Genomic DNA, 24,616 nt, shown 5'->3' with positions numbered 1-24,616 from the left:
GCTATATAAATAGAAGCTGTTGATAGTTATTAGTAGAGAGATATGACAAATGTAAATAAAATGATATCTGCTGCCCCAAAACACCAATTCTGAGCCTTTCTGAGAATCATTTTGTGTTGAAGTTGATTCATTGCAGCATCATTCCGACCTCTCTGAGCTCATTCAAGATAGTCATAAGATTTTGTTTAAATTCAATCTCCCAACAGCTGATCCCAATTACAAATTCCTCTACAATTCATATCCTGGAAAAATTGCACCACAATGACCTCAGATCAGTACAATTGTTCCCACTACCATGTCTGCCATAATGCTTGAATAGAAATTGTACTTCTGGACAATGAGCTTGTAGATCAGGATAACAATAAATTGCACTTCTATAATTCCTATAATGTAATATAGTATCTTAAAGTGCTTCATAAATGTGTTATAGGACAACAAAACTGGCAGGAGGCCTACAAAGGAGGTATAAGGACAATTGATCAAGCGGCAGGTTTTAAGAAATGTCTTAAGGCAGGAGAGAGCCAATGAGTTTAAAGAGGGAATTTCAGGACTTAAGACCTGTAGACAGCTGAAGGCTTGGCTGCAAGCAGTGCACAGTGAAGGCAGCGGGACGAGCGAGGCTAGAATTGGAGGACATAGAGTTTTCAGATTATGGAGCTTGACAAGAGATAACATAATCACATTTAGCAGGGATGCTGATTAGTAGCTACTTCAAACTTTCTATCATCCTGCAATATCTGACTACAGTAATGTGCTCATATGAAACATATAGTTTCTAAAATTATTATTTACTAATCCACCCTTTCTTGAACTGCACTCTAGAAACTGGACACCCTCATGTGGTTGCAATGTTCTTTAAATATCCAAACTGTACAACCTGAACTAAGTTTAGTTCAATGCAAGGATGTGCTTGGTCTTCTAAACAGACACTTCAAAATGGTTATTTTTGCTTCCCCCAAATGCTGCTTTTTCCAGTTAAAATGCCTAGAGATGCTCCCCCAGCGCTTCACACATTTAACTGCATCAGCTACGGCTCAATAAGTAGCACCCACATCTCAGAGTCAGTAAGTTGTGGGTTTCAAGTCCCACTGATTTGAGTTCAAAAATCTAAGCTGACAGTCCCAGTGCGAGAATACTGCACTGCCTTCTCACATGGAATTGAAAGATCCCATGCTGCTATCTAACAGAAGGGCAGGGGAGCTCTTCCTGGTGTCGGTCTCTTAATTAACTTCACTGAAACAGATTATCTGGTCAACATCAGATTGCTGTTTGTGGATGATTACTGTACACAAATTGGTTGTTTTGTCTCCTGCAACAGTGACTAAACTTCAAAAGTATCTTCACTTGCTCTAAAGCAGTTTGGGATGTCCTGAAGGCACGAAATGCATTACATAAATGCATCACACATGCAGAAGAACTCATAGGATCAACAATTAGCCTGCACCAGAAGATCAGCTTTGCCAATTAACTGCACATCATCACTGGTAGTGGCACACCAGCAGATGCCATCCACTCTTTGGTAGACTAATCGGCCTGCCTCACAAGGTGACAGTGAGGAAGTGGTCAAGGCAGTTGTACAGATTTCAAAGAGCTGTGGTTTTGAAGAAATCTTGGCTCTTTTATCAGTTGCAGTCTTTCATATCTATCCAAGCACATCTGGGACAGTTTCCCCAAGTCCATTGGACATTTGCAGCTGTCAGACATCCAATATCAACAGAAAACTTCCTCTTCAATTCACCAATATGTTTAAGAAGACATTTCCTTCTAATGCAGTGTAAAATAAACACACAGTAAGCTAGCTGAGGGTATCTAACACAATCCGTCTCTAAGGAATATCTTCCATTAAATGGCTCATTTCCTTCTCTTACATAATCATGCTTCTTCCATGGAGAGAAAATACATTAAATTCCAATGGATAAGAATCAAATAGTTTAATTCATTTTAGTGATTCAAAGGAAACTGAAAATCCAATATACTCTTACCGCCAATCTCTTAATCTGATTGCACTTCATTTAAGATTGGTCTATTCCAACAAGGTGACCTCTCCACTGCATGCCTTTGGGACAGTCTGAGACAGCAGCTTGGAAGAAAAGATTGGGTCAAGCATCACAATGTGTACATTCAATACTAAGGAAAACCTCCAGCTGTCTTTTTCAGAGAATTCTAAGCATGTGCCAAAACAATGTGGCCTTCAAGGTTGTTTCACTAAGGACACAGATACAGATGAATAAAGTGGCACCAACACCTGATAACTACTTCACATGCAAAACCTGAGGCAGAATCTGTTTCTAAAGGATCAGGTCTTTCCAATCATTGGTGACATTATAGGAAGGTATAATAGAACTATAGGAAGATACCTTGGGTCCAATGGAGTTAAATAATAAAAATATTGTGGGTGCTGGAATCTGAAACAAGAACAGAGGGTGGTGGAAAAACTCAGCAGGTCTGGCATCTGTCAGGAGAGAAAACAGAGTCAATGTCCAAGTCCATCTGACTCCATCAGAAAAGAGGGAGAAACATGTTGGATATCAAACTGTAGTTGGGAGAAATTACAACAAGATATTACAACTTTAAGAACAAGAGACTGATGGCTAATTTAGATTTGAATTTGCTGTATATCCATCATCTTACACAGGTGGAAGAATGTTGATGATAAAAATAGTTAAAAAAAGGTACAGCCTTGATGTGGAGCTCTAAGCCACTGATGTCATTTCCTGGCAACTTTCTTAGTTCTATTTTATCCCTTTTATTTGGTCATCTCTATGACTTCTGTTGAAAATATTAGATCTCTCTGGATTGTCTTTCCTCTTCTACTGAAGGTGGGATCTCATACTGGGGACAATTACACAGGTCACCAATAGACTTCTGGCACCAGACATATGTGACCCCTTTCCCTAAGTAACTTACACAGCGACTTGGTTAGCTAATCAAAAAGCAGCCACAACACAAAGTAAAGTTTATTAGTCATAAGTATGCTTACATCCACACTGTAATGAAGTTACTGTGAAAATCCCCTAGTTGCCACATTATGTGCCTGTTTGGGTACAGTGAGGAAGAATTTAACATGGTCAATGCAGCTAACAGCACATCTTTGAACTGTGGGAGGAAACTGGAGCACCTAGAGGAAACTCACACAAACACAGGGAGAACGTGCAAACTCCACACAGACAGTGACCCAAGCCAGGAATCTTAACCATGTCATGTCAAAAGCAGCATTTTTGTTGTGTAATGGAAAATAAGTCATAAGGGGCATGATTGGAAGGGGCGAATGAATCATACGAACAATCCACAGGTCATTTCTCAGGAATGTTTTGGTGTAAATGCCTTTGTCTTTCTTTTCTCTCCAGCACGATTCTGCACATTTTCAGATTCACACCCTGCCCACCTTTCGGACAGGAGTGATAAGCTGAATAGTATTTTCAAAATGGACTTTTTGATGCATTGGCCCAGTCTGTCACCACTTTCACAAATGGAATTTCAAGCTGACACAAAAATAGCTTCGGGGTAACAACTCTCTTGTTGTTAGCAACACTGTTTTGCAAAAATTAAGTGCTCTGTAATCTTGGTGGTCCTCCATCTATTTCTGCATCACAGAGATCCCCCTTGTCAAAATGAACGAGAAGTAAAAGTTTGCTTGTGGGTGTTCTGTAAAGTGCTTTGTAATGTCTCCCCCTACGCCCTTCTCCAAATCCTCAAAATTCACTTGCCGTGGCTTGGTTCATGGTGCTCTCACCTCTGTGTCACAAATGCCACCCAGGAAGGCATAAATACAAAAACCATAATTGACAATGCAAAGTCAACTCGAATATCAAGTGAGACCTTAAACCAAAGTACCATCTGACTGTTTGGGCGAGTGAAAGATCCCTGGGCACTCTTTTGAAGGGGAGCAAGGGAATTATCTCGGTGTCCTGGCCAATATTCAGCCCTTAATCAACATGCAAGAAAGAGATTATCTGGTCATTACAGTGTTGCTGCTTGTTGGATCTTGCTGTGCACAAATTGGCTGCCATGATTCCTCCATTACAACAATGACTATCCTTCAAAAGTGCTCTGTTGGCTGTGAAACTCTTTCAGGCATGCAGTTGTTGTGAAAAGTGCAATATAAATACAAGCTTTTCTTTTTCCAAGTGATCTATGTGTCAATATCTCACTTCTGAACCTAAAAAGTCAGCAAGCTACTTCATTGCTGGAGTTAGGAACGCAGGGCTTAAAAGCAAGAGTAGGCCTTTCAATCCTTCGAACCTGCTCCACCATTCAATAAGATCACGGCTAATCTGATTACGGTAACAACCCCACTTTCTCATCTGCCCCCCACCATAACCCTTGAACACCCTTGTCTATCAAAAATATGCCTAACTCTGCTTTAAATAAATTCAATTTATTGAATATAAGCACTGGCCTCCAGTGCTTTCTGGGGAACAGAATTCCATGTTCTAACAACCCTTTGAGAAAAAAAAACTGATCTCCATCTTAAACAGTCGACCTCTTATCCCTGAATCTCGTCTCTCCCACAAGCGGGAACACCATCCCGGTATCCACCCTATCAAATCCACTCAGGATCTTATATGTTGCAATAAGATCATTTCTCATTCTTCTAGACTTCAGTAGTTACAAGCCCAACCTGTTCAACCTTTCTTCATAAGGTAAACTCCTCATCCAGGAATGAGTCAGATGAACCTCCTCTGAACTGCTTCTAACACAATTATATTTATTTTTAAAAAAAGGGGACCAGAACCATATATAGTTGGGTTGGGAAAAAGTCATGTCTCATTTGGAGTCTGTCTTCTGTTCAACAGGTATCACTGTTTTTTTGTACATCTTGGCACTTTATTTCTAATCAAAAAAGCCATTCAAATTAATTCCAATCTCAGTCCCCACATGAGAGAAATAAGATCCAAGCTGACAAGACAAGAGTGTTGCATCCCATCTACGGCTCAATCAAACAAGATCCAAGTTGACAGGATAAGGCATTGTGCCCCCTCCTGGGCTTGATCTCATGCTTCACCTTTGCAAAAGGCCGAGGTGGCTTTGAAAAATTGCATTAGTTAAATCTTGTTTAACCTCATTGGTTGCCCTTATCCTTTACTCTACCCGAGCTTAGGCAAACCATGATCGCAGGCAAACTGATGAGAACAGATACTACACTTAATCTTAGCCAAAAGGCTGAGAAGCAATTGGAGCTTACTAACACTGGTTAAGTCTGGACAAACTAAAATCAGTACAGATGTCCTGTCAGTGCTTCTTATTATTTTAGAACTATATCCAACCACATTCTGTTGGTGAATGCATTTTGCTGGTCAAGCCCTAATAAATATGATCTTCCCCAAAATCTCAATTTTCATTCCCACTTAATCAATATTGTCTTGGTTGCTGTATAATTGTGTTCAACTGTTCTCACCTTGATTACAATAATGAGGGAAACCTGATGCCACATTGTTATGACTACAAAAAAAAGTAGTCTCAACACCAGGTTAAAGTCCAACAAATTTATTTAGTAGCACAAGCCGCTAACTTTCAGAGTGCTGCCGCTTCATCAGGTGAGTGGGAGTTCTTTTCATTTGAGTTCTTCCACTCACCTGATGAAGGGGCAGCACTCCAAAAGCTAGTGGCTTGTGCTACCAAATAAACCTTTTGGACTTTAACCTAGTGTTGTGAGACTTCTTATTGTGTTTACCCTAGTCCAACACCAGCATCTCCACATCATTACAAAAAAAAACACTCATCTGCTGTATACACTCTTCATCAGTTGTGGCTCAGTGGATTGTACTTTCATCTTCTGAATCAGAAGCTTGTAGGTTCAAGTCCCACACCAGTGCGCATACTCTTAACACTTCAATGCAGCACTGAGGTGGTTGTACACTTTAGGAGGTGCTGTTATTCAGATGAGAAGCCACACTCACGTCCTGTATGCTCTCTCAAGATGTTGTAAAATATAGCCAATATCTCAAAGGTTACACTTATCCTCAGAGACCTGGTCAGTATGTATTCCTCAGCACATAACTGAGGGAGATTATCTGGCCATTATCACCTCGCTGTTTGCGCGATCTTGCTGCACATAAACAGTATCCCAACATCAAATCAGTGATCACACTTCAAAAATTCTCCATTTGGATGTTCTGAAAAATGCAAAGTAAATGCAAGCCTGCTGTTATGATCTATTAGCAGCACATCATAAAATTCACTTAATTCACAAGTATATCAAGTTACTCCTAGCGAAGGATAGATGCATGGCCAAGATGAAAGATTAGACGGCTGAATTCCGATCCATTTTACCCGATTTTCCATCCAATATTTTGCTCAGAAACGCACAGGATGAACAATGGATTTTTTTGAAATGAATCTGTTCCTTCCTTTCTGATACAAAGTTGTATTTAAACTACGAGACTCATACAAAAGAAAGCTGGTAATAGTGGGGGGGGAATAAAGCAAAACAAGTTAACAGTGAGTGTCCATCATGAACAAGAGAGAGGAAAAGAGAAACTCATCCTGTAAAACAAACATATTCTCTGGTTTCTGAATGACAACTGCCTTGCCTGTGGTTCTAGGAACACAGGGAGTAATAGGAAACAAAAAAATTAATCGCCACAGCTATTTGGCATCAAGTGTCTGCCATCTACAAAGAACTGTATTTCAATTGTGTTTGTGTAACCTGCTGTCCTCATTCAGTGCAGGCCCCAGAGTTTAATTTAGAAGGTAGTCTGAATCTTTAAAGTTGATCTGTGACCAGTGATAGGCTTGCAACATCTTCTCCCTCCACATGTCCACTCCTGTTACATTCATATTTACTGACTCTGCTGGCCACTGAGGTTACATAGTGGTCTCTTTGATGACAGCAGCAGCCTGGCTCCATCTGTTATGGGGTTAAATGACCTTCTGTTATTTCAGTCGACTCACTGATCTAGAAAATCTATCTCCCCCCCCCGCCCCCGCTCCCACTTTTCACAATCCTGCCATCCCGATTCAGGGCAACTCATTCTGGAGTGGACATAGTTTAAAGTTGCCACTTTTCTCAGCGCTGCTGATTTTTAAACTTTTTTTTAACTGAGATCAAATCTTTCAGACCATCACCAGACCAACTGATGATCCCAGTTTCCAAGCTCTCTCATTTTTAACACTTCCTGTGTGAAGCCCATTCTATTGGTTTATCTCAGATATACTCACGCAGTATCCCTCCCACACCCAAAAGCAATAACATAAATGTCAGCATTGAATTAAGCACATGGGCAATGCCAACAAAATGGCATTCAATTTCTCACTGGCTTCTACCTCGAGGCAATTTCCTTTGCCAATGGAATCAACAGTTTCAGAAATTCCTGCTGGGTATCTACCTTCCGTCATTTCTGCATTAATTATAGAATCATAGAATTGCTACAGTGCAGAAGGAGACAATTCGGCCCATCGAGTCTGCACCAATTTTACCCAGGCCCTATCCCTGGAAACCTAAGTGTCAAGCCCATTAATTTCTGTAAGCTACACACCTTAGTGTCCAAGGAGCAATTTAGCATGGCCAATCCACCTAACCTATATGTCTTTCGACTGTGGAGGAAAATGGAGTACCTGGAGGAAATTCATGCAGACATGGGGGGCACACAGTTAGTCAAGACTGGAATTGAACTCAGGTCCCTGGCACTGTAAAGTGGCAGTGCTAACCTATATGTCACCATGCCACCAGTAAATGGGCAACTCCTAGTTGTCTTCCAGGAGATGCTCAATTAACTGTGACTTTTTCGACAATGTTTTAATTTTTTCTGTCAATTTTGACAATTGAAAAAAATAGTCTTCTACTTTTCACCCACGTTCCCCCAAAAGAGATGCCCAGTGAGTCAATCATAGCTTTTTGCATTGCTGCTGATTGGATTTGAACCACAGTCAAGTAGGCCATGTCTAACCTTTGCTGCCCCTTGTGTTTGGAGAAACACTCTTGCTTCTTGCCTGTGCTTTGCTACAAAAGGCTGCAAGGGGAACAACCTGGCTTCAAATCCAGAAGTTGGCATGAGGCACCTGGTTGCAAATGAGTGCAATTTTCTTATAGTATGGGGCAGTTGGATAACTTGAAGGAAGAAGGAACAAAAATGACTGATCTGCATTTATACAGCACACTTTTCTCAGAAAAACTTCAATGCATTTCACAATCAATGAGATGATTGAATAGTTAGCTTGCTTTTGAGATAAAATGAGAACTCTCTGCTATTCTTCAAGTACAATCAGAACGAGTCACTGAAACAGGCCAATATGGTTCAAGTTTACATCTCATCTCAAAACTTAAATAATCATTAAAGGCCTAGTTATTTATGTTTTACTTGTCCCCTGTACTTGGTCTTTGGCTTCTGCAGGACTACACATGGACGTTGAGAAGTCGGGCACTTGTTTGTCTGCCTCTCCTCATTATTCACTGAGATTGGGCAGGGGAGGGCTCATGGTGGAGATGAGGAAGATTCCACTCTAACTGTCTGCTTATGTACACAGTCTGCAGAGTTGTTTCCTGAACATTGCAATCAATTTAGGATGTAGACAAAGGGTGGAATTCTCCCAAGCTCCTGCGGATTCAATGGTTATAGCAGGGTCAGGCAAGTCAGAAAACCCACTACAGGCTGGCATGAACCTCATTTGTCCCCTGCTAATGGGATATAGATGAAGGTCCGCCCACCTATGCCCAATTTACTGCAATGCCAGCGAGAAAACACACAGGTGCAAAACATATTTGAAAAATATGGCATGCAGATGTAAGGACTCACCTGAACAATTGCTGGGACTACCTTTGGAGTTCAGGATGAAGGCAGCCCACAACCCTGGACTCCAAAACACCATAACAATTGGTGAGGAGACCACCTGCAGGTAGACCTTCCAGATTCAGTGTCCTGGAGGGGGTCCATCTTCTAGCCTCAGAGCACTCCCAGAAAGCCATCTTCATTCTCACGCAGTCCATCTTCCAGCCTCAGAGTAATCCTGGTGATCCACCTTCATTTTTGGGAGGTCCACCTTCTTTCTTCAATAATGGATCAGTGATGTTGGATGCTTTTTCAACATGGTGCCCGGCTAGGATGGCATTGTGTCATCAAGTCTGCCCTGACATAGTATATGGCACAAAACACCCAACTGCATAATTAATGAGGTTGAGGCCCGAAGATTTGGGGTATTTTCCCACTGGCCTCCACAGTGAGAAACACTCCACGTTCCCACCCCATCAAGGGACTTAGTCTCCAGATGGGAGAATTCTGCTCTAACTTTACAGTTAAGTTCAGAGTCTATACAACACTAGAACCCCTGCAGTACAGCGAGGCGTCACTTGGCCCATCGAGTCTCTCTCTGAAAGGGCATCCTATTCAGGTCCACTCCCAGCCCTATCAATGTAACTCCATGTATTTATTCCACTAAGTTCCCTAGCCTGCACAACATGTTCCCCAACTTGCCGTGGTCGGGGTTGATCCTGCAAGCTGTCCAATACAGTCAGATTACTTCTCCCAAAAGCTTCCACATCATGTTTTCGCAAACCAAGATGATACAACTCGACTCAATAAGTATATTTGGGCTGTTGCTTGGGGTGGGTAGAAGAAGATGAATTTCAGAAGCACGTTGTGGACAAGCTGGTCCCTTCAAACTGTACCACCGCCAGTTTACCAAAAGGTATGGGGAGAGGGCCTGAAGGACACAGCTTATCACAGCGACCCTGATTTAGACCATTTTGTTCTGACACTATATGTGTGGATTGACATGCACCTTTCCACCAGTGATAAGAATTAATTTAAAAGACATCTTTTGCCAAAGTCAAAATTTAATGATAGAAAACAAAGTGTCTAAGATTGAAAATTCTCGCAATGTATGGGTCAGCTACCAGAGGTGTGGATCTCGGCCGGTATCTTATCTACAGTTTATACTCTCCCAAATAAAGGTTGCTAAATCACCTCAAATTGCACCCCCCCCCCACCCCCCACACCTCCCAGCCACCTGTGCTATATTCACTCTCCCTCTCACTGAACCTGCCCCAGGCTATCCAACGCTCACAATTCACACCTGAATTGCTTTCTTCATTTCACAAAGCTCCACTGTTTACTAAACTTCTAAACTGCAACTGAGGCGTTTGACCCAACAAGCATCATAGCCTCACTTTCCCACGGACCCTTTTACCTACAAGTTTGAAATAAAAACATTTCATTCATGTGTCTGCGATGAGTGACCTCCCACTACCATATCTTTTAATTACAGCTGGCATTGCAAAACAAGCCAGTCAGAACTAAAGAGTTCCTCAACAGTTATCATGACTACTCATCATCATCCAAAAGAAAATATACTTTAGTGTGGTGATTTCGGTGCTTGGAGTTATACAATCCCTGGGCAACAATTTGCATTTATATGAATTTTTATTGTAGCAGAACATTTCAATACTCCTTCACAGGAGTGCTATCAGACAGAACTTGACACCATTCTATACGAGGTGTTATTAGGACAGGTGACCAAATACATGATTAAAGATTTAGGTTTTAACAACCATTTCCAAGTAGGAGAGAGAGCAAGAGATGGGAGGTGGAAATTGTGGATGAAAAATAAGGATGTAGTGACAGAAGACCGAGATTTCAGAAGGTGATATAACTGAGCCCTCCACTGAAACCTAAGGGTGACATTACAGGAGAACCAGGACATAACAACACAGGAAAAATGACCAAATTAAGAGAATTGAGCCTAAATGTTGGTTGATGTTAAGAGTTTCAAGACGTGACAGTCTCACACTGTGCCGCCAGTGAAATGGCTACTATGGTTCTAGATGTTGTAAAAAGGAAGGTTTTAGGCTGTTCCTCACTTAATTGTTCAATTTTACATCCCTAACAAAAACAGGGCCACAAACCTCCAGTCCCATGAGGTCACTTTCTTCAGACCAGGCTTACAAATATGCAAGCTCAAAAGCATAAATTCTCAGACATACTGAACAGCCAAACAACTAACCAAAGCATTGCAAAATATGACAGGAATTGTGGCAGCACCTACTGAAGAATAGCATCAAAATTTATTGGATAAAGGTGTAATGAAGGTGAATTTACATCTGAATTGGTAGATTTTCTGCAGTATCCATTAATGTCAGTTTCACACTTTTCTCTATAAGATAGCAGATGTATCAAACGACTTGAAGTCATATTGCACTTCCTGCAACCACCATCTATCTCAAAGCGCTTTGCAGCCAGTCAAGTGCATTTGAATAGTGGGCACTGCTGTAATGTTGGTAAAACGGCAGCCAAATGCAAACAGCAGCCTCTCTCAAAAAGCACTCGACAAGGACAAGATCAACAGTTCCTTTTTACATTGACTGACAACAGCGATACCTGTCCTGCTCTTTTCCAAAATATGGGATCTTCTACATCCACCTGAGGCAGGCAGACAGGCTTCAGTTTAATACTTCACCTGAAAAAAGATGCTTTTGACAGTACAGCACGCCCTCAGTACTGTACTGGAGTGTCAGCTTCAACCTCTGTGCTAAAGTCCTGGAGTGGGAGCTGAAGCCAGAGGCAAGACCAAGCCGCAGCTGACACAACCTTCTAATCCATTTGGCAAAAGTGCGGGCAGACACAATGGCCACGATTCTCCCATTGGGTGTGGAGATATGCCGCATCTGAGCGAGAGTTTGTGCGCCAGATTTCTGGCACGGTCTGGAGATCGGGGCAGTTTGGGACAATTGGGGGGTGGGGGGGAAATCAAGGCTGGACCAGGAATGGTCGGGTGGGCTATGATTGGGCCATGAGGGGGTTGGGGAGCAGCACTGACGGTCCCGGGCTGGCCAGCGATAGCCTCCCGGTCAGGAACAGGCCCTGCCCTCCTGAAATCTACTGATATTCATGCTGATGGCCTCAGCATTGCACAGAGCGTGGGAGATTCTAGTGTGAACCTCCACTGAAGAAAATAGCCTGAATTATTTTTCAGTACACTACACCATGTTGATATCAAATTTAAACATTTTCAGAATGTATGGAAGTTTTTCAAGTGTTCATACGTGCATGTCTTTGTGGGTGCATAAAGGTGCATTGTGTGTATGTGTGTTGCGTGTGTAGTTTTTTTTTGAAAACAGGAATATGTTAAAATTAAAATGCCAACTAACCCCAAATTCCTTTGTCTCTGGACAGAAGGCTGCACAAAGGAATGAAAATCAGATCATGCCAGCTGGATAACTGCCCTAGATGAGGACCCAACCTACTGTGGGTGAGCTATGACATACAGCAGCTCTGTCGCAACTTTACTGCCATGTTAAGTCCATCATGGGGGGCAGACAGTGGGGAGATTGAATTCACCAAGTGGCGACCCTCATCTGAAGGGGGGGGGGGGGGGGGCAAAATTAACCACAAAAGACTGAGCTATTAGATTCTGAATCAATGACGTGTGATAACTTCACTAAGAACTAGTTTTCCCATGAATTGAACACTTAGAATTTTTTGGGAGAATTCCCCATAATAATTTGAGGGAACAGCAAATCTGCTTGAATCTGCACTTTCAGTGACATAATCAGAAAAAAGGACAATAATATTAACATTAAAGATAGACTGTTCAGGGAAGGGTGGGGCTAATGTCAGAAAACACCCCTGCGCACAAGAGGATAGTGGAAAATCTGGAACTCTTCCGCAAAAAGCTGTTGGGGTCTATGTTAATTGAACATTTCGATGGAATTCGATGTTTGTCAGCTAAGAGCTTTGAGTCCAAAAACTGTGAACTTACTGAATAGCAGATTGGCTCAAAAGCTGAACGGCTTATTCCTGTTCCCATATCCCTATGCACTGCCTTTGACATAAGGGGGAGACCTAAGGGGGGGAGGGGAGACCAGTGAAAAAGTGAAATGGGAGATGGGGAGAAGAGGGGAGCAGTCCCCTGGAGGATTGGATGGGAAAGTAAGACTGCATGAGCAGCAGCTGAGTAGAGCGAGGGACATATCACCCGTCAAAAATAATTCACCTCAACCTAACTCGTTCCATCCCCATTTTCAACCTTATATAGATCAACACTTCTTTTTCAGGGTGAGGGGAGATGGATTTGCCTCTTCCACGAGATTACATGGCTCCATGTGGTTGGGTTTTATAGCATTAAAGGATGAGTTATACGTCGACATCAAGTCACCATGCTAACTCCAACAGTTAGTGTCACACTTTGTGGACTCCCATCAGTACACTACAACATGTTGATACCAAATTTAAACATTTTCAGAATTATGGGAGTTTGTCAAGTGTTTGCATGTGCATGTCTTTGTGTGTGCGTATATGTGCATTGTGTGTATGTGTGTTGCATGTGTAGTTTTTTTTAAAAACAGGAAGATGTTAAAATTAAAATGCCAAATAACCTCAGATTCTTTTGCCTTTGGACAGGAGGCTGCACAAAGACAGGAATGAAAATCAAGTCATGCCAGCTGGATAACTGCCCTAGATGAGGACCCAACCTACTGTGGTGAGCTATAACATACAGCAGCTCCGTTGCAACTTTACTGCCATGTTAAGACCATCATGGGGGGCAAACGATGGGGAGACTAAATTCACCAAGTGGCGACCCTCATCTGGAGGGGGGAGAAAAACCACAAAAGACTGAGCTATTGGATTCTCAATCAAAGTTCAATGGCGCGTGATAACTTCACTAATAACTACGAGCAGGAGTAGGCCATTCAGCCCTTCGAGCCTTCTCCACCATTCAACGAGATCATGGCTGAACTTCGACTTCAACATCATTTTCCTGCATTATCCCAGTATCCCTTGATATTTTTACCAACTAGAAATCTAACAATCTCAGTCTTGAACATAGCTGCCGCCCTGCTGGGTGAAGAATTCCAAAACATTCACCACCCTCTGAGTGAAGAAGTTCCTCCTTATTTCAGTCCTAAATGGCCTGGCCCATACTCTGAGACCATATTCCCAGGTTTTATACTCCCTCACCACGCAACCATCAACCCCTCCCCCGTTAGGGGAATCATCCTCCTGCAACTACCCTGTCAAGCCCCTTATAATCTTGTATGTTTGAATGAGATCATCTCTCACTCTCCAGAGAATAAAGGCCCAATCTATTTAGTCTTTCCTCATAGGTTAATTGCACCATCCCAGGAACTTACTTAGTGGATTTCGTTGCAGTCCCACCATGGCAAGTACATTCTTTCCTTAAGAAAAGAGTAAAAACAGTACACAACATGAGTAAAGATTGCTGATATCCGTATTCTCTCATCTTTTATCTTCGGTGTTGATGGATTGTGCTGTGATTAAGTGCCAGATGTTCAAATTTCACTGGTGTATTGCCTTTTGGTTTTGGCATTTATTGACACAATAAACAGTTCAACTTATTCACTACAGGAACAGGTCCCAGGGTTAGTTGGGTTTGGCAGCTCCCTCCATTTCCAGTTGTTTACTTTGCCCTGTTCAGGAGGAGAGTGCAATGAGAAGTGTGTTCCTTTTCCACCAAAGGTCCACAAGCACAAACAGTCCATTAAAGCATTGCAAGAGAAGCTGAACCTGCCCTAGACATGAAGCAAGGTCTGCAGCTAAAACAGAAAAACAGCAAGGGCAAATCTATGCAGCAAAAAGAGCAAAATTCATTGCATTTCTGTCAGAAGCACTTCCATGATATAAACGTGGCATCAAAACAAGGTATCTCTGAGCTAACTCAGGTTCTATTCTTCAGCGATATATCCTGATAATGAGCACAGCTGAATCTGTGGCTCAGGGCCCAGGAAACATTTCTTCAGATCCCATCAACTCCCTGGCTCTCAACAACCACTGATACTCCATATGAATTGGCTCTGAGTGCTGTACTTAAAAAAACTTGGCTCCTTTGTGCATTTAGTCGCTGTTGAAGCCAACTTTACGGAGTATTTGGAGAGTTTGAGGGTGCATTAATATGCTGTGTCCATGTTTGCAGTGGGTACAAAGAAAATCTTGCAAATGTATTGTTGCATTTTACCAGGCAGGAAGTGCCTCAAAATGTTTTCCATGAGGAATTACTTTTGATGTATTGCTATTATTGACGTCACAGCACTAAAGCAGCCAAGATTGTAGGTTCACAATGAACAGCCATATGAACATATAAATTAGGCACAGCAGTAGGCCACTCAGCTCCTCAAGTCTGCTCTATCATTCAACAAAGTCCCGGCTGACCTTAACCTTAACTTCAAATTCCTGCCAACCCCCGATAGCCTTTGGCCCTCTTGCTTATGAGCAATCTATCTTCTTCTGCATTAAAGATATCCAAAGACTCTGTCTCAATCACCTTTTGAGGAAGAGAATTCCAAAGCTTCACAAGCCTCTTGAGAAATAAAATGTTTCTTTATTTTTGTCTTAAATGGCGATGCCTGATTTTTAACCCAGTGGCCCCTAGTTCTAGATGCACCCCCAAGAGAAAATATTCTCTCCACATCCACCTTATTAACTCACCTCAGGATCTTATATGCTTTAAATCAAGACATCCCATACTCTTCTGACCTCCACCCAGCTCAGCTCTAAATCTTCCTTGTTTAAGTGTTTAGATCACTGTGAATTGAATTGACACTGACATCAATTTTAACACTATCCATTTTAGCACCTGATGTCTCCAAGTGTACAAATGTGCCAGACCCGGTGCCAATATCAGCAATTTTTCATATGGTGCTTTTGGGTGTCAATAAAGGCTCCAGGAGCTACCTTATTTCCATCAAGCCAAAGTCACCATTTGCTCAGGTTGTTGAACCAAGAATGTATGGAAGAAGCTAGTGTTAAAAGATGTTCAAAACTAATGCCCAGTAATCTAATCTGGTTCTCTGCTTCTTGGGTCAGAGCCCAATTTAACTGGTTCACACTATAAAGTGGATATAGTGGTAATGAGACAGACAGGAGATATGGCACCATTACAGTCACAGGCACAGCTGCACCCATGCCCTTTTGTTCTGCCTATATAGCTTCTTCGGTATCTGGGATAAGTCAGCACACATCAGCAATGTGAAAACTAGGCCTGCCCACAATCGGAATTGTCCTAATGGGTGCAAGATTTGGGCTTTTTCCGTTGGTAGTGCATAACATATGGAAGGTTGAGGAAGGGTTCTTATGCTTAGGAGTCAAGCTTGTTAGGTAAATGGTGCACAGAGCATCCCTGGGGGAGGGGTAGAAGTCAGTCAGGGCCTTTTGTTCCTAATTTCTACCCAACTGCTTCAATAAAATGTGTTTCTTGAAGTAGAAGTCAAGCACCAATATCTGTTGCTTGCAGTACCGATGTGATATTGGTTAAGGTGATGTTATGATGAATGCGGACATAGGAACAAGGACCCAGGAGTAGATCATTCAGCCTCTCAAGCCTGCTCTACCATTTAATAATATCATGACTGATCTAACGGTAATCTAAAATCTGATCCTGCCTACCCCTGTTAACCTACCACTCTCTCATTTATCAAGAATCTAACCATCTCTTCTTTAAAAATATTTAAAGACTCTGCTTCCACCGCCTTTTCAGGAAGAGAATTCCAAAAACTTGGATTTGATTTGATTTATTATTGTCATATGTATTAACATGCAGTGAAAAGTATTGTTTCTTGCGTGCTATATAGACAAAGCACACCGTTCATAGAGAAGGAAACAAGAGAGTGCAGAATATAATGTTACAGTCATAGCTAGGGTGTGGAGAAAGACCAACTTAATGCAAGATAAGTCCATTCAAAAGTCTGACAGCAGCAGGGAAGAAGCCTTCCTTGAGTTGGTTGGTACGTGACCTTAGACTTTTGTATCTTTTTCCCGACAGAAGGTGGTGGAAGAGAGAATGTCCAGGGTGCTTAGGGTCCTTAATTACGCTGGCTGCTTTGCCGAGGCAGCAGGAAGTGCAGACAGAGTCAGTAGATGGAAGGCTGGGTTGCGTGATGGATTGGGCCACATTCATGACCTTTCGTAGTTCCTTGCAGTCTTGGGCAGAGCAGGAGCCATGCCAACCTCATGATCCTCTAAGTGAAAAATATCACCTTATTGTATTTTTAAACAGTGATTCCTAGTTCAAGGTTCACCCACAAGGGGAAATATCCTCTGCATATCCACCCTGTCAAGGCCCCTCAGGATCTTATATATTTCAATGAAGTCACCTCTTATTCTTTAGACATCAACGGATACAAGCCTAGCCTGTCCAACCTAAGTGCTTTTGGCTCTGCGCTGTCAGAGCCAAGCCTGTAAGGTGCACAGAACCAAGCCTGTAAGGTGCACAAGTCACAGGGAGGCTGAAATGATATCAGGGTTGAGGTTGTAAAAGAAAACCCAAGCCATCAGCCAACTCCCTTTCATCTGACACAGCTGTAAATTTCAAATCTGATCCAAATTAATGAGCTCAGTGTAAATAGGCCTGTAATGTCATCTCCAGAGTGATAGAAGTGGCGATAAGAATCAGGCTGCTATTTATTCACATCATTTGGAGATTGCAAAGATACCCCGTGCTGACAAGGTATTTCAACTGTCTATTCAAAAAGGAAGCAACGAAGCATAGAGAGCTGGCCAGGTTAGCAGCAGTTAGGATTTGATTCATAACTCCTACACTCATTTTTTTTTCATACCAGAAGCTTTTTATGGCATCGGGTGCTCTATAGATTAATGTGGCAAGAATGGTTTGTTTTTAACTCCTGACTTCTTACAAAGTTTATCATCATCAGGAAGCGCTAGCCGGCACATCAGCATTCCTCACCGACAGCTCTTCACATGCTAAACGCTGGACACAATGACAGAAGTGGATACCATTTCGCTAAATTTGGTGTCATGTGAAGAAGCAATGTATACGCTTTCAATCAAATGGAAAAAGCTCACGCTGTGCTTTTGCTTTTTGAACTTGTCTTGAGAATCGGACTTTTCGCAAACAACGAACACTGCTCTCTCTCTCTCCCCCCTCAGGAGTACCCTCCCTTCCACATCATCCACTTGACTCTGCCAAGCAGTGGGAGTGACTCCAGAGCACAAGTGGAAGGAACTGACATGGCCTCATTACCTTACCAAATCAGAAAGGCTCATATCTATGAGCTCCACAATGCATCTGATGCCATGAGTTGCTTCGATGATTGATCTTCAATCCCCAGGACCCTGCTGCAAGCAATTCAAGAGGGTTATTTAAAAATTATTCATTCAACCTATATGAATGTCACTGAAAACACCAACAAATTGCCCATCCTGAATTGCCCTTGAGAAGGTGGTGGGGAGCCACCTTCTTGAACCACTGCACCCGTTGTGGTGTAGATGGCCCCACAGCTTTGTTCGGGAGGAAGTTGCAGGTTTTTGACATTGTGACAGCAAAGGCACGGTGATATAGTTCCAAGTCAGGATGGTGACTGGTTTGAATGGGAACTTGCAAGTGAAGGTGTTCTCACATCAGCTGCCCTTGTCCTTCTAGATAGAAGAGGCTGCAGATTTGGAAATTGTTGTTGAAGGAGCCTTGGTGAGTTGATGCAGTGCATCTTGTATGAGGTTACACATTGCAGCCACTTTGGGTGGAATTTTACCAGCACATCTGCCCAAGTTTCGCACAATCCCGCCTAAGGCCAACAGAGAATGCCATTCTCCAAGCTGAGCGCGCCCCTGGAATCAGGGCTGGCATGCTGGTAAAATTCCAGCCTTTGTGTCAGTGCTGGAGGGTGTAAATGTTTAAGATGGTGGATGGAGTGCGGATTAACTAGGCTTCTTTATCCTGGATCATGAAAAGTTAGTTTTTCCAAATTCTTCAAACAGTTTTGTTTATCAGTTCTAAGAAAACATTGGAGATACAGGAAAAAGTACTATTTAACTGACAGTCAAGAATCATGCAACCAGGTAATGATGATTCTATTTGCTGTCAAATTGGTGTGGGAAGGTGGTGCATTCGGAGAATGGATGCATTGCCAATGGTAGAAGCAAAAACAGAAAATGCTGGAAAACCTCAGCAAGGTCTGACAGCATCTGTTGAGAGAGAATAAAGCTGATGTTTCGAGTCTGAATGACCCTTCATCAGAGCCCTGATGAAGGGTCTGACAAAACTCTGCTTTGCTTGGCTATGACAAAGGGTCATCCTGACTCGAAACATTGGCTCTATTCTCTCTCCACAGATGCTGTCAGACTTGCTGAGATTTCCAGCATTTTCTGTTTTTGTTTCACATTCCAGCATCCTTTGTAATTTGCTTTCTTAATGATAGAAGCATGTGACTAGAAGGTGTGTGATGAAATCTCCTGATATATATCCAACAAAATTTAGCCTAACTGACAAGGAAGAAAATTGCCTTTGGCTGTATTCCTGCAGTGTATGACATGCTTTAAAGCAGCAGAATTTACACTCAACACAATGTTTGAACTCAATGGTTGTTCCTCAAACATGCAATCGCCACTGCAAAGCTCTAATACACTTTCTCCAACCAAGACTATTCCTTTCCAGATATCAGATATTCCTATTGAAATGCAAGCTCTTCTCAGCCATTCTTAGCACTTCCCTTGTACAGCAGTGAAAATTGAATAGAGTAATCTGATTGAGTTTGTTTTACATCTGTTACTGGCCTACTTTCTGCCTTCAGGGTGAGAGAGGATGTATCTGCACTGACTGCTCGCAAGATGATCTTCAACAACAGTGCCTTACAAAGGAAGTCAGTGGCTATGGAACAGTTTGGAGATGTCCCTCCCACTATTCATTATCATTACTATGCTCCATCAATACTAAAAGATCGCACTAGATCTTGCCACATACTTCAGTTGTATCCACTGGACAAGTCACTCCACTATAATATTTCATGAAGAGAAATGTGTTGCAGTATGAAGATGAAAGGCTTATCTTTCACCTCACCATTAGGCACTCAGAGTAAATTTTAATCTACTAGCCATCAGCATCTTCAGACAGCCTGCATTTCATTTGTGTTACCTAGCTCTGAAGGGATTCCTCTGCCTGGGTAGGTTAATATACAAGTCTGATAAAGCCTGGATCTTTGTCTTGGGCTCAAGAAACGTGAGTGAGTTTCAATCCTGACTTATGAAATCCAAACCCCCCCCCCACCTCCAAACTCATATTCCTGTCAAATTTTTCTCTCCTGAAAATTATGAACAGTGGGAAAGGGATTTCAAGCTGCAATGCAGCGAGGGAAGAGTGTAGAAGAATTATAGATTTGGAGGTGGATTATGGATTAGAAGGTCCACCACAGTTCCTTGGGACAGCAGTTTATCTCTCAACGACATTCTGATGCTCCCTAAATCTCACCCTCCACCCTTCTGAGCACTTCATGACCCCTCATACTCCTGTGCTCCCTCCATGTAGTCATGCTCTGTTTTCTTCCATTCTCCCATGCTTCCACAAAGCCACTCACCCAGCACCCACTACAGGCAAACTTGAGGAGCGATATCTTTGAAATGAAAATTAAAAGCTTTAAATAATCTAATAGAGGCGTTAAACAAGGACAGTTTAGATTGAAAAATCCCTCATTAATAAAAGCTATTCAAGAGGTTCATCTGTTGTAAAAACAAACAATATTCACATGTCACATCAAAGACAGATAATCCAATAATAACCTCATAAAACTGTCAAATCTATAAACACAGCCATCTGCTGAGATAAGTGGTTCTGGAGCTTTGAAACTCAGCCAAGCCTTCATAATGGATTGGCTATCTAAACAATGGAATTAGTTGAAGCTGAAAAAAATCAAATGGATTCTTTGATAAATGACACAAGATGTCCGGTCAATCAAAGCAACCCAGGAGCAAGTAGCTGGCTGCTTTTCTATTTACTTTATGTGAAAGCTGTCCCAGTTTGGGCATATAAATCAGTTCAAATTATTACGCTAGAAATCCCAAGCAGTGTTTTATTCAATTTTGAATGCATAAGAACACTTTTTCCAATGGAAAAAAATGTAACTGTCAGACTCCCATGTAATTGGCTCTAAGTTTATACCTTCATTTCATCATCAGTACCAAAAAGGTAATCACCAGGGTTACAGAAATGTAACTCAAGATAATTTGAAAGATTAATTCCCACGGTTTACAAGAGGGTTTCCTCCAGGCTGACAGGCAAGTAATAAATTGTGACTGACAGGACACTGGAATTTTTGTTTCCACAGAAACCCAAGCAACTAACTTTGATCTTTTTTAGTCTTGCAAGCTTCCGGAGAGTTCATTATTTTTCGTGGAAAGAAGCCAGTTCATTTTTCGTCTAATTCATAAGGGAAAGCCCTGCACTAGGTTTGTCAGTTGCTGTCCTCATCACTTCTTATGGCTATCAACAGCAGTGAAGGATAAGACAAACTGGCTGCACCTTAGGTGCACCTAACTGACATATCACATAACCAAAATGGCCTTATCAGCAATAATTCATGAACTGTTTTATTCTTGGACTGGAATCATGATAGTATGTAGAACTAGATAAATAGATATAAATAGATCTCTCACCTTGATTCACTTGGTTGTAGGTTTTAAAAGTGAGATCCTTCAGATTTATGTTCCTACTGCATTTATTGACTTACTTGTATGTACTCGATCGACATTAAAAATATTACACTGACCAACATTTCCTGTCTACAAGATTTTGTGGCCTGCTCACATTTTTGCCACATTTCTGTCAACGTTCACACTTTACAAATTCTTATGTTCATAAAATGAAAGTGACTATGTAAATTTGCCACATGATAGTTATATCCTTGGGTTAGTTTGCCAATGCCTCAGCTTGCAATTCAGTCCTATGCTTGTGCCCCAAACAACTCTGCTTCCCAAACTGTTGCAATAGTTTGCTGTTTAATTATAAATAAAATCAAAGCATAATGTGATATGGAGTTTCACTTTTAACATAGAAAAATGCCCCAAGGTGCTTCAGAAGGCTAAAATTAAAGAAAAGTTGTCAAGTTAAGGAGAAGATTTTGGAAGGCTAACCAAACGTTTGGTCACTACTTGTATTTGGGAGTGTTATTAACTTTGTGTATTTTGTTATATTAATCCCTTGCTTCTTAGCACCTGCAGACTACACTTAAACCACATGCAGTGTTCTCCTTTGGGTAGTTTTACAGACTAGAACAGATTATGTCAGGATTTGCAAAGGCTTCCCTATAAAGATACCATTGAAAACTACTGTGGTCTGTCTAGTGTCAGACTTGCTTGTACAATTGCTCTTTCCTGATTTGTTTCAGGGACAGGCAACTTTAGTAAGATCCCACCCAGTATAAGCGATGGGACAATATATGGATAAATTCTACAAGGAAAATGTTACAGTACTCCAATCGCAGATGGTGAAAATAACATACTGATGTGGCATTTCGAAGTAATTAAGTCTTATCGCCGTTTGTTGATTATAAACAGATTAGATGATGAGAACAGTTAATAAGCTCCCATTTTAAATTCTATAATAGGATTCTGTCTGGCTGGCTCCTTAATCTATTACTGCTGCTGTCCAGCCCATTGTCTGTCTAAGGACACCCCGCTCTGACAGTTAGGTAAATGTCACAGACGTATTATGTTTGTATAGGCTGACATCAACGACTGCAATTAACATTCCAGAAACAACTCCATTCAAACCGGAGAACTCAATGTGGGTCTTTTTTTGCCTGGAAAAGAAATGTGTGCAAAACATGTGGCAGTCAATCTCAAAATCTTTGACTTTATTACTGTTTTCATAATTTTTTCATTGACTGCTAAAATGAAATTATTCTCATCCATTTTAGGTGATGAGATTTGGCAACATATTGGTCTTCCACACATTTAGCATGGTATACTTCAGTTTAAGTTTGGGTTTGTGATAGCACATAAGAAACGAATATTGAAAATCTCTGAATCCCAATTTGAAATTCAGATGACAATCAGGATTTCCATAGAAGTCCCGCAGTTAGTGAGGGATTATATACAGATAGACAGTAATTACCTAACAAAACTAAGAAACATCTTCTCTCGTTCCCTCCCCCCAACCATTTGGATCTTATAACAGAGACAGACGGTGTGGAGTAGGCATAACTTGAGGCAACTTGACATTGACAGTTTATGTGTTTAACAGTCTAAATCAGAATGGACAGTCAAAATACAATTGGTGAATCATATAAACCCCAGGCCAAATGTATCAGTTGTTGAACAGTATGATGCAAATCCACATTTCTGTGAATCTGATTTACACATCTGATTTTGTTTTGCTGTCACATTTATAGATGCTAAATCCTGATGAGTGGGGACGTGTGGCTGAAAGTAATAAATTGACATTTGCCTGATAAAGTGTCCAATCTGCAGAGCAGGGAGCAAACCAGTCCATCATGCAAACCAGCCTTCCATCCACTGACTTCGTTTACATTTCCCGCTGCCTCGGAAAACCAGCCAGCATAATCAAGAGCCCCACACATCCCAGACATACTCTCTTCCACCTTCTTCTGTCACAAGAAGATACAATAGTCTGAGGTCACGTACCAACCGACTCAAGAACAGCTTCTTCCCTGCTGCCATCAGACTTTTGAATGGACTTACATCCTAGCTATGACTGCAACACTACATTCTGCACTCTCTCCTTTCATTCTCTTCTATGCACTTTATGAATGGCATGCTTTTTATCGCACACAAGAAACATTACTTTTCGCTGTATTGCAATGCATGTGACAATAATAAATCAAATCAAAGTTAACAAGATTAACCAAATGTGCATCATTAGTAAGAAATGGGGTCAACAGCTGATTTGTAATGCAAAGCTACGCCAACAGTGCAGATTCAATTCCTGCATTGGCTGAGGTTATTCGTGAAGACCTGCCTTTTCAAGTTTGCCCTTCCCCTGAGGTATGGTAATCCTCACCACCAGTGAGCGCTCTCTCTCGCTTTCTCAAAAAAGGAGATGGTCATCTGGGACTTAGGCAACTTTCATTAACACCAAACAATCTTCCAGATTTTGGATAAATAATCAAGCCCCTTGTACATGGTTCATTTTAAAATGTCATTACTGGAACATGCATAGAATAAACTGCCCTGTGTCTTACTGATCACAAGTGAATACCAAGTGAAGTTCTCCTCAATGAAGCGGCCTAATGTTTATTTCCCAGCTGATGAGTACAGCGTAATCTGACACAAAGGTCAGCCATGTAATGAAGGCTCTATTATCTATTGCCTCATACAGTTATTTTAGAAACATAAGCATTTACAAATTAGCCAAAGACAACATAAATACAACAGAAATGACTTTCTGTTGATACAATGCATCTTGCTCCTTTGCTATTTTGAAAGGTTTTAACCATTAATTTTTCAAAACATTACTTTTTGTACTGGTCTAAAAGTCAATCTCCTGTAAAAGTCAACCCCATGATCTTTAGCTAGTTTTTATGTAAGCAGCGATCCTACTCCTTTAGGGAGTAAAGCCCAAAGATGTCAGCACTGAAGTGTAATCCTGGAGATGTTACTGATTTAATTTATTTATATCTGTACAGAATTAATGAAAATGAGCACCAGTAAATAAATGCTTAAGACAGTTATATGTTAGATAATTAATATGGGTGAAAAAGTATATAGTTTGTAATGTTACAAGACAAACAAATTTTAAATAATTCATAGGAATTCTTTAGCACTGTTGGTTTTTCCTTTATTACATTGCAATAATATTTTCTGGATGTCACTTGGTCCAACCAAGTATCAATTCTCCTGAAAACATTACCAGGTTAAAGACAACTCCATGACTTTAGGGTGTAAAAAATTGGTCTCAAAATTTGACTATCATACAAGAATAT

General features: G+C 41.3%; 1 protein-coding gene and 1 pseudogene across 2 annotated transcripts in view; both read right to left on the bottom strand.

Annotated features, from left to right (window-relative positions):
* pdzrn4 (PDZ domain containing ring finger 4) overlaps positions 1-24,616 on the bottom strand; it is a 463,702-nt gene that overhangs the window by 327,524 nt on the left and 111,562 nt on the right. The window lies entirely within an intron of this gene.
* Positions 5,032-5,175, bottom strand: LOC145344644 (U2 spliceosomal RNA; annotated as a pseudogene).

This window comes from Carcharhinus amblyrhynchos, chromosome 6 (assembly GCF_965287045.1).
Source record: "Carcharhinus amblyrhynchos chromosome 6, sCarAmb.v2.hapA, whole genome shotgun sequence".
Taxonomy (NCBI): Eukaryota; Metazoa; Chordata; class Chondrichthyes; order Carcharhiniformes; family Carcharhinidae; genus Carcharhinus; species Carcharhinus amblyrhynchos.
The sequence above is the reverse complement of the archived record's forward strand: the minus strand, read 5'-3'. Positions and strand labels throughout refer to the sequence as shown.